This window comes from Odontesthes bonariensis, chromosome 24 (genome assembly GCF_027942865.1).
Source record: "Odontesthes bonariensis isolate fOdoBon6 chromosome 24, fOdoBon6.hap1, whole genome shotgun sequence".
NCBI lineage: Eukaryota > Metazoa > Chordata > Actinopteri > Atheriniformes > Atherinopsidae > Odontesthes > Odontesthes bonariensis.
The window spans coordinates 26,924,781-26,932,728 of record NC_134529.1 but is presented as its reverse complement, the minus strand read 5'-3'; positions in this window follow the sequence as shown (position 1 = coordinate 26,932,728).

Below are 7,948 nucleotides of genomic sequence, written 5' to 3'. Positions count from 1 at the left end.
ATGAATCGGGACCAGGTCGGGACTGATGCGCCGCACGTAGCCGTCTGCGTCAGTGACGTGTTACGCTAGTCGTCCATTGTTCCGTCACGTCAACTTAACTCGCCGGATTGGATGCCTAGTGTCGCCGTGTTGCTACTACAGAGGGGCGTGTATACGAAGTTGTAGATAGAACATACGGTAGAATAGCCTGGGTGCCAGCCGAACTTAGCCCCGCCCATAAAAGTTTTGGTCGGGAAGTTCGGTCTGGCTCTGCTCAGTTGGGAAATCATTATGCCCGACCAAGAATCGGTTGACCAGGTTGCCAGGGCGGGCTTTATACGATGATGGACAGATGATCAACAGGGACATTATCGACTACGTCACTAAAGAGCTGAACATGGCTGCCGCTGGAGAGCTAGGGTGTGTAGATTCTGCCATCGAGTCTGTTCTACAGGATCTCCACATTGCATTAATTTTAAAGGAGAACTCCGGGGCATTTGAAGCGCATTTCCATTGCTAGAGGTTTTCAAATACTGATAGTAGGACACAGACAGGTGCAAATCTGCGCTCCCTGTGTGGAGATCGCGCTGTTCGCTCAGCCTGTCATGCGAGGCTAATACATGGTGGCTAGGGGCAAGCGCTAACCCTTCCACGTAAAACAACAACTTGCACACTGCAGAAACGTCACACCACTTTATAAACCATCCGACAATAAAGTCACAAGCCTTACCATCAAAACCATATGCATGGTTCTCACATTACTGGCATGGGGACGTTACAAAACAACTTTATAAACAGCATGTAACTCACCGGTTAGTTGTACGCTCTGAAAAACTGAAAAACGCAGTTTTTCTAGAGAAGATAATTGCTTTGTAAATGGGATTATCGTCCATTGACTCTTTTGGGCTTTCACATGCGCGAGCGTACAACTAACCGAGAATCAGACTCACATTCTGACTAGAATCGTGAGTATGACGTAGTCAGGCTAACGGTAGAATGGCTCCGGGGGAAAGTATATAACTTGTGATTTTAACCAACCGAAGTTTCGAAGTTTTGGAGGGAAATTAATGTGTATAAATCGTCAGCAATGGAACATTATTTCATATTGCACCATGGATCTGGATCTGCGAGCGAGGAGAGCTGCTATTGTGCTGCTGCTGCGACACAGGAGATCTCCTTCTCGCTGCATCACCTGTCCTGCACCTTTTCTCTGATTTAAAAATGAAACATGACCAAGACATCTTGTGAAAACATGGCCATGGGTGTGATTTGGTTCTTTTGTTGAAATGAATGACTATCACAATTATTGATAACGTTTAATCCACTACTCCACCTCTGCCCATGAAAGAATTTGATGCACTGGATTGAACCTCTATTCCTTGATGGTCATTACTTTACTGCAAAAGTGGAGATGCTCACTTGCCTGATGTTTTAGGTGTGTTTATTCGCCTACAATTGTTTTAGCACAGCCATTCTGGCCACTACTGCTGTTCATTTTGCCCGCAATAGCAATGACATGAGCAATACCCGAAACGTTCAGGGGTGAATAAACAAAGGGAAAAAAAATTACATGATCATTGGGTAACGCACTACGGCTGCCGTGGCAAATTTGCATAAACTTCGAGCGAGCCCAACTTTTTGACGTGCCGCAGGTGGGGGACAAGCGGGGGGCTTGCCGTGCCGGAATCCCAGCATGCTTTGCGAGCACGGCGACAACGATCGGCCGGATTTCATTGAAAATGAACTGAATGCGTTGGATACGGCTTGCGTTGACGGAACAATGGACGACTAGCGTTAGCCGTTAGCCGTTTAGCGCCACATTCAACCGCAAAACAAAACCCGCAAAAGTAAGGACAGAAGAAAAAACACCACAAAGAAGCTAATATGGAGAGCGGGGAGGCCACCGTGTTCATGGTCTGCATGATGGTGATATTAATCATGGACGATCACATCAGGCGTCTAATATCGAGGCTGGAAGAGCTCACAGAGAGAGAGTCAGGAGACGATACTTTTTCATTTCATGAAGGAAGAAAGGAGAGCAGAGCGCTGCAGACAAATGACACAAGTGTAAGTTTAACTTATTAAACACCCGCCGGTTGTGTCTGTGTCTTATGAGGAAACATTTCAGCATGACATGGGGCGTAGCTACCGACCACCAAACACCTCCGTCAGATAGAACCATGAAAAGACCCGACCTCGGAGAAGGAGCTAAATAGTTATAGGAACTGAGGGAGATAGCCCCGAGTTCCTGTATGTCCGAACACGGGAGAAAACGGCCCAGCGGATTAAAAGGTTATTAGAACTGCCAAAGGTTCCTACAGTCCGAAAGCGGCTATAGTCTTGAATTAACTGTCTGAACTGTCTGTGGTTTAGTGCTCAAGCTATCTCAAAAGATGCCTCTGTTAAACGCTCTGCAGTGGAAGTTGTCCTGTGGATAAGACTTTAACGCTTTCAAAGTGAAGCAGTGAGCTGTGCTATTTTTCCTATTTCTTATTTCCCTTTCATTGAAATTTGGATGTGCAGTTTTGAAATGCCGCTCCAAGTTGCTTCGTTTGAAACAGACGCGGGTTTGTTTGCATATTAAGCACAGAGGGTTCTTGCCATGAAGAAAAAATATGAATTTGTCTGTCCACTTTCCTTGAAATTTCCTGTGCTCATCTTGTATGCTTTGTAACTTTAGTTTTTTACTGGGTACACACAACGTTTACCTGCTCGTCCCCTCTCCGGCGTCTTCATGCTTATTTTCGTTTGGTTTTTGCCCTTTTTTAATAAAAACCGACCCATTGTGCCTGCATCTCAGGCTGGCTAGCGGAACTAGCGTGCAATGTGGTCAAGTGTGACGGTGTTGTAAACAATGCCATAAGCGGGCTGCGTTGCCAGGTTTAACAGTGCCCCCTTTAGGAGACACCATTAAGCTTTAATTAATACTTAATAATAATACTTAATACTACAAAAACGCAAACAACTGCATTAAGTACGATGCAGATATTTGAGTTTTTGTAGTGCAGTGTTCACTGTATGTTTATGTAGCACATTTGAAAAATTGATTGTCTGTGTTACCATATTGTCATAAGCTGCTATGCGAGTGCGAGCCACCAATTAAAGCTTGAGGAGCCGCATGTGGCTCGCGAGCCGTGCAATGAGTATCTCTGTGCTAGAAGTTCAACAAAAGTGGCAAAAAGTGAGGGTGGAAGTTTGATCATTTGTCCTGACATATGCATTTGGAGAACTATCCAGTTGATGAAGGATGACCCAAATCCCAATTGATTTGAAGTTGCAAATAAGAATTTCCAGTTAATTCGATCAAATGCTTTTTCAGCATCGAGAGAGACGATTGTGGTTTCCAAGTTGGTCTATGAGATTAAATAGCCTGCGTGTGTTAGTGGATGAGTCTCTACCCTTTATGACACCTGTCTGGTCGGGATATATTATTAGAGGAGTCATTTTTTCTGGTCTTTTGGCGAGGGCTTTGCAAATTATTTTGAGGTCTACATTTATTGGTGATATTGGATGGAAGTACGGGGCCCTAGTGATGGTCACTCCATCACACTGCCTTCCCCTTCGGGAAGCGCACCGGTGCGCTTCACACACTCATGGTGTCCCTCACGCAGAGGCCCATCATGCTTCTCCCATCCAGTGTGCCCCATCATCAATGCTTCACCCATCACTGGGGTCCCTCACACCAGGGTCACCAATCCTGGGGGTCTCTCACATTGAATTACAGCTTACACACAATGGGTAGGCTTCCGATGGCCTCACGGTAGCCATTCCACTTCTGGCACCATTTGTAGCGAAGGGGAGTAGAGTTGCGCCGCCGGGACTCGAACCCCGGCCTTCTGGGTACTAAACTGGGGCTCTGACCACTACACCAAAGAGCCAGGCTCATTGGTGTGACAGTCAGAACACACCCACAACCCTAGTGATGGTCACTCCATCACATTTGTGATACCATTTTGTGAAATGTAGGTGCCAAAACAGTCCAAAATTCTTTGTAGAACTCAGCTGGAAACCCATCTGGTCCTTGGGGTTTATTACTAGGCATATGTTGAAGGGCTTCATGGAGTTTTCCTGTTGAGAGAGGTGAATCCAGAGCCGTGGCCTGTTCAAGTTGTAATTTTGGAAGGTTGATGTTACCAGGAAACAGATCAGTGTTACAGTCGGGTGGATCATTTTGTGACGAATTTAAGGTTTTATAGAAGTCCCTAAAAGTGTTGTTGATTACGTCAGGGTCATGGGAGATATTTCCTTCTGAGTCCTTAACAGAAGTGATTGTTGTTTTCTCTTTGTTTGTCTTTGATTGGATAGGAATCCAGATTTCTTACCATGTTCAAAGTTCTCCACAAAAAGTCTTTGTAACTGTGTTTTCTTGTCAGTAATTTAGTTTAACTCAAGTTGAGCTTTCCTTAATTCATTCCGTACGTGTTCCTCTTGGAAAGCACCGTAGGCATTTTCTAATGATTTAATTCTCAGTTCTAATTCCGATATTCTTGGACTCTCCCTGTTTTTCTGATGCGTTGAAAAAGAGATTATTATCACCACATTTCTGCTTTTCCTGCTTTTTGTGGACTGCCAGTTCCGCTGACTTCCTATGATGCTGAGCCTGTCCACTCCTAAGTCAGATACGATGTTGAAGTCTCCCATAATGAGTGTGTTATCTGAGTGATCAGAGAGTGAAGTGAAAAAGGAGTGAAAAATGAGGGGTCGTCAACATTTGGGCCATATATATTAGCATTGCATACATCATTATTTTGGATAAATAAGTTGACTGTTAGAAATCTACCTTCTGGGTCTGTAATTGTGCTGTTTACAATAAAATTGACTTTCTACTTATCAGAATGGCTACACCTCTTTGTCTGGAGTTGTAACAATAGTCTCTTCTAAACCATCAACTTGTGTTTTAGACCCAATCCCAACCAGACTGTTCAAGGAGGTTTTCCCATTAATTGACACTTCCATATTGGATTTGATCAATCTGTCTTTGTTGACAGGATATGTACCTCAGACTTTTAAGGTTGCTGTAATTAAACCTTTACTTAAAAAACCTACTCTTGATTCAAAAGTGTTAGCTAATTATAGACCTATATCCAATCTCCCTTTTATGTCTAAAGTTCTTGAAAAAATAGTTGCAGCTCAGCTTTGTGATCATTTACACAGAAATAATCTGTTTGAAGAGTTTCAGTCAGGATTCAGAGTGCATCATAGCACAGAAACTGCACTGCTGAAAGTTACCAATGATCTCCTCTTAGCCTCTGATAGCGGACTTGTGTCTGTGCTTGTCCTGTTGGATCTCAGTGCTGCATTTGATACGGTCGATCACAGTATTCTGTTAGAGAGACTTGAACATATTATTGGGATAAAAGGAACTGCATTAGGCTGGTTTAACCCTCTGGAGTCTAAGGCCTTTTCAGAGACTTTGAGGCAGTTGTCACCACCTTGACATTTTCAAGTATTTCAACTAACTGTAAACATCTATGCAAAAGTGACACATATGGTTCAATTCAATTCAATTCATTTTTATTTATATAGCGCCAAATACAACAAATGTCATCTCAAGGCACTTAGATAGTAAGTCCAATTCAAGCCAATTGGAATTCAATTAATTAATAATAATCATAATTCCTAAAATAATCCAATTCGTTCATATAGCTAAGAAAACCAACAGATTGCACTGAAAACTTTTTGTTTTTCGGTCCAATCTCCCGGCCTGAGCGTGCCTGAGGCGACTGTGGAGAGAAACGACTCCCTTTTAACAGGAAGAAACCTCTGGCAGAACCAGACTCAGGAAGGGTGGCCATCCGCCTCGACCAGCTGGGGTTTGAGAAGACAGAGGGGGGGAAACACGAGTTAATGACCACAATAATATCACATATACATAAAGAGAGTAAAGTGAGGAAAGGTGTGACAGATGAGGCCCCCCAGCAGTCTAGGCCTATAGCAGCTTAACTATGGGATGTTTCAGGATTACCTGAGCCATCCCTATTCAAGGTAAACACAAGAAACTTGTGCTAACGAAAAAATAAATAAATAAATAAATAAAGGACCAGACTCAGTGAGTAATTCCCTATACTCCCTATATAGATCCATATATAGAACCATCTTTTACAGCCACAAGCTACCTCAGCCTCTCACCAACTGCACACCAGTCACAGCGGGGTGGGGATGCAAACCCTGGTTCGGGTAGGGGGAGAAATAAAAGAGGTAAGATAAGCGGGAATGGGATTCAAACCCTGGTTCAGGTAGGGGGTAATGAAAGTATAGAGGGTGCCAGAGGTGGAGGCAGAACAAGACACACTAGCAGACACACTATCAGATTCAACAGACCTAACTATAAGCTTTATAAAAAAGGAAAGTTTTAAGCCTGGTCTTAAAAGTGGAAAGGGTGTCTGCTTCCTGGACATTTACTGGCAGCTTATTCCACAATAGAGGGGCCTGATAACTGAAGGCTCTGCCTCCCATTCTACTTTTAGAAACTCTGGGAACCTCAAGTAAACCTGCAGTTTGGGAACGAAGTGCTCTGTTAGGAAAATATCTTACAATGAGATTTTTAAGATATGATGGAGCTCGTCATTAAGAGCTTTATATGTAAGGAGAAGAATCTTAAATTCTATTCTGAATTTAACAGGGAGCCAATGAAGAGAAGCTAAAACTGGAGAAATATGATCTCTCCTGTTAGTTCTCATCAAAACTCTGGCTGCAGCATTTTGGATCAACTGAAGGCTTTTCAGAGAATATGTGGGACAGCCCAATAATAAAGAATTACAGTAGTCCAATCTTGAAGTAACAAATGCATGAATTAGTTTTTCTGCATCACTCTGAGACAAGATGTTCCTGATTTTAACAATATTACGAAGGTGAAAGAAGGCAGTCCTAGAAACCTGTTTTATATGCGAGTCAAATGATAACGTCTGGTCAAAAATAACTCCAAGGTTCCTCACTGTAGAACTAGAAGCCAAGGAAATACCATCTAGAGTAACTATATAGCTAGACAATTTCCCCCTGAAACGCTCAGGTCCAAAGATAACGACTTCAGTTTTGTCTGAATTTAGAAGCAGACAGTTCTGAGTCATCCAGGTCTTTATGTCTTTAAGACATGCTTGTAGTCTGACCAACCTATAGGGTTCATCTGGTTTTATAGATAAGTACAGCTGAGTATCATCAGCATAGCAATGGAAATTTATGCCATGTTGTCTAATAATGTTACCTAATGGAAGCTTGTATAAAGTGAAAAGAATCGGTCCAAGCACAGAACCCTGGGGAACTCCATGACTTACTCTGGTGTGTGAGGAAGATTCTTCATTTACAAGAACAAACTGAAATCTATCAGATAAATATGACTTAAACCAGCCTAATGCAGTTCCTTTAATCCCAATAACATGTTCAAGTCTGTATAATAAGATACTGTGATCGACCGTATCAAATGCAGCACTGAGATCCAACAGGACAAGCACAGACACAAGTCCACTATCAGAGGCTAAGAGGAGATCATTGGTAACTTTCAGCAGTGCAGTTTCTGTGCTATGATGCACTCTGAATCCTGACTGAAACTCTTCAAACAGATTATTTCTGTGTAAGTGATCACAAAGCTGAGCTGCAACTATTTTTTCAAGAACTTTAGACATAAAAGGGAGATTGGATATAGGTCTATAATGAGCCAACACTTCTGAATCAAGAGTAGGTTTTTTTAAGTAAAGGTTTAATTACAGCAACCTTAAAAGTCTGAGGTACATATCCTGTCAACAAAGACAGATTGATCAAATCCAATATGGAAGTGTCAATTAATGGGAAAACCTCCTTGAACAGTCTGGTTGGGATTGGGTCTAAAACACAAGTTGATGGTTTAGAAGAGACTATTGCTGTTGTTAGTTCAGAGAGATCAACTGGGCAGAAGCCGTCTAAATATAAATCAGGTTCTAAAGATACTTCTAAAGCTGCTGTACTTGATGATACATCACTGATAATAGTGGGAAGG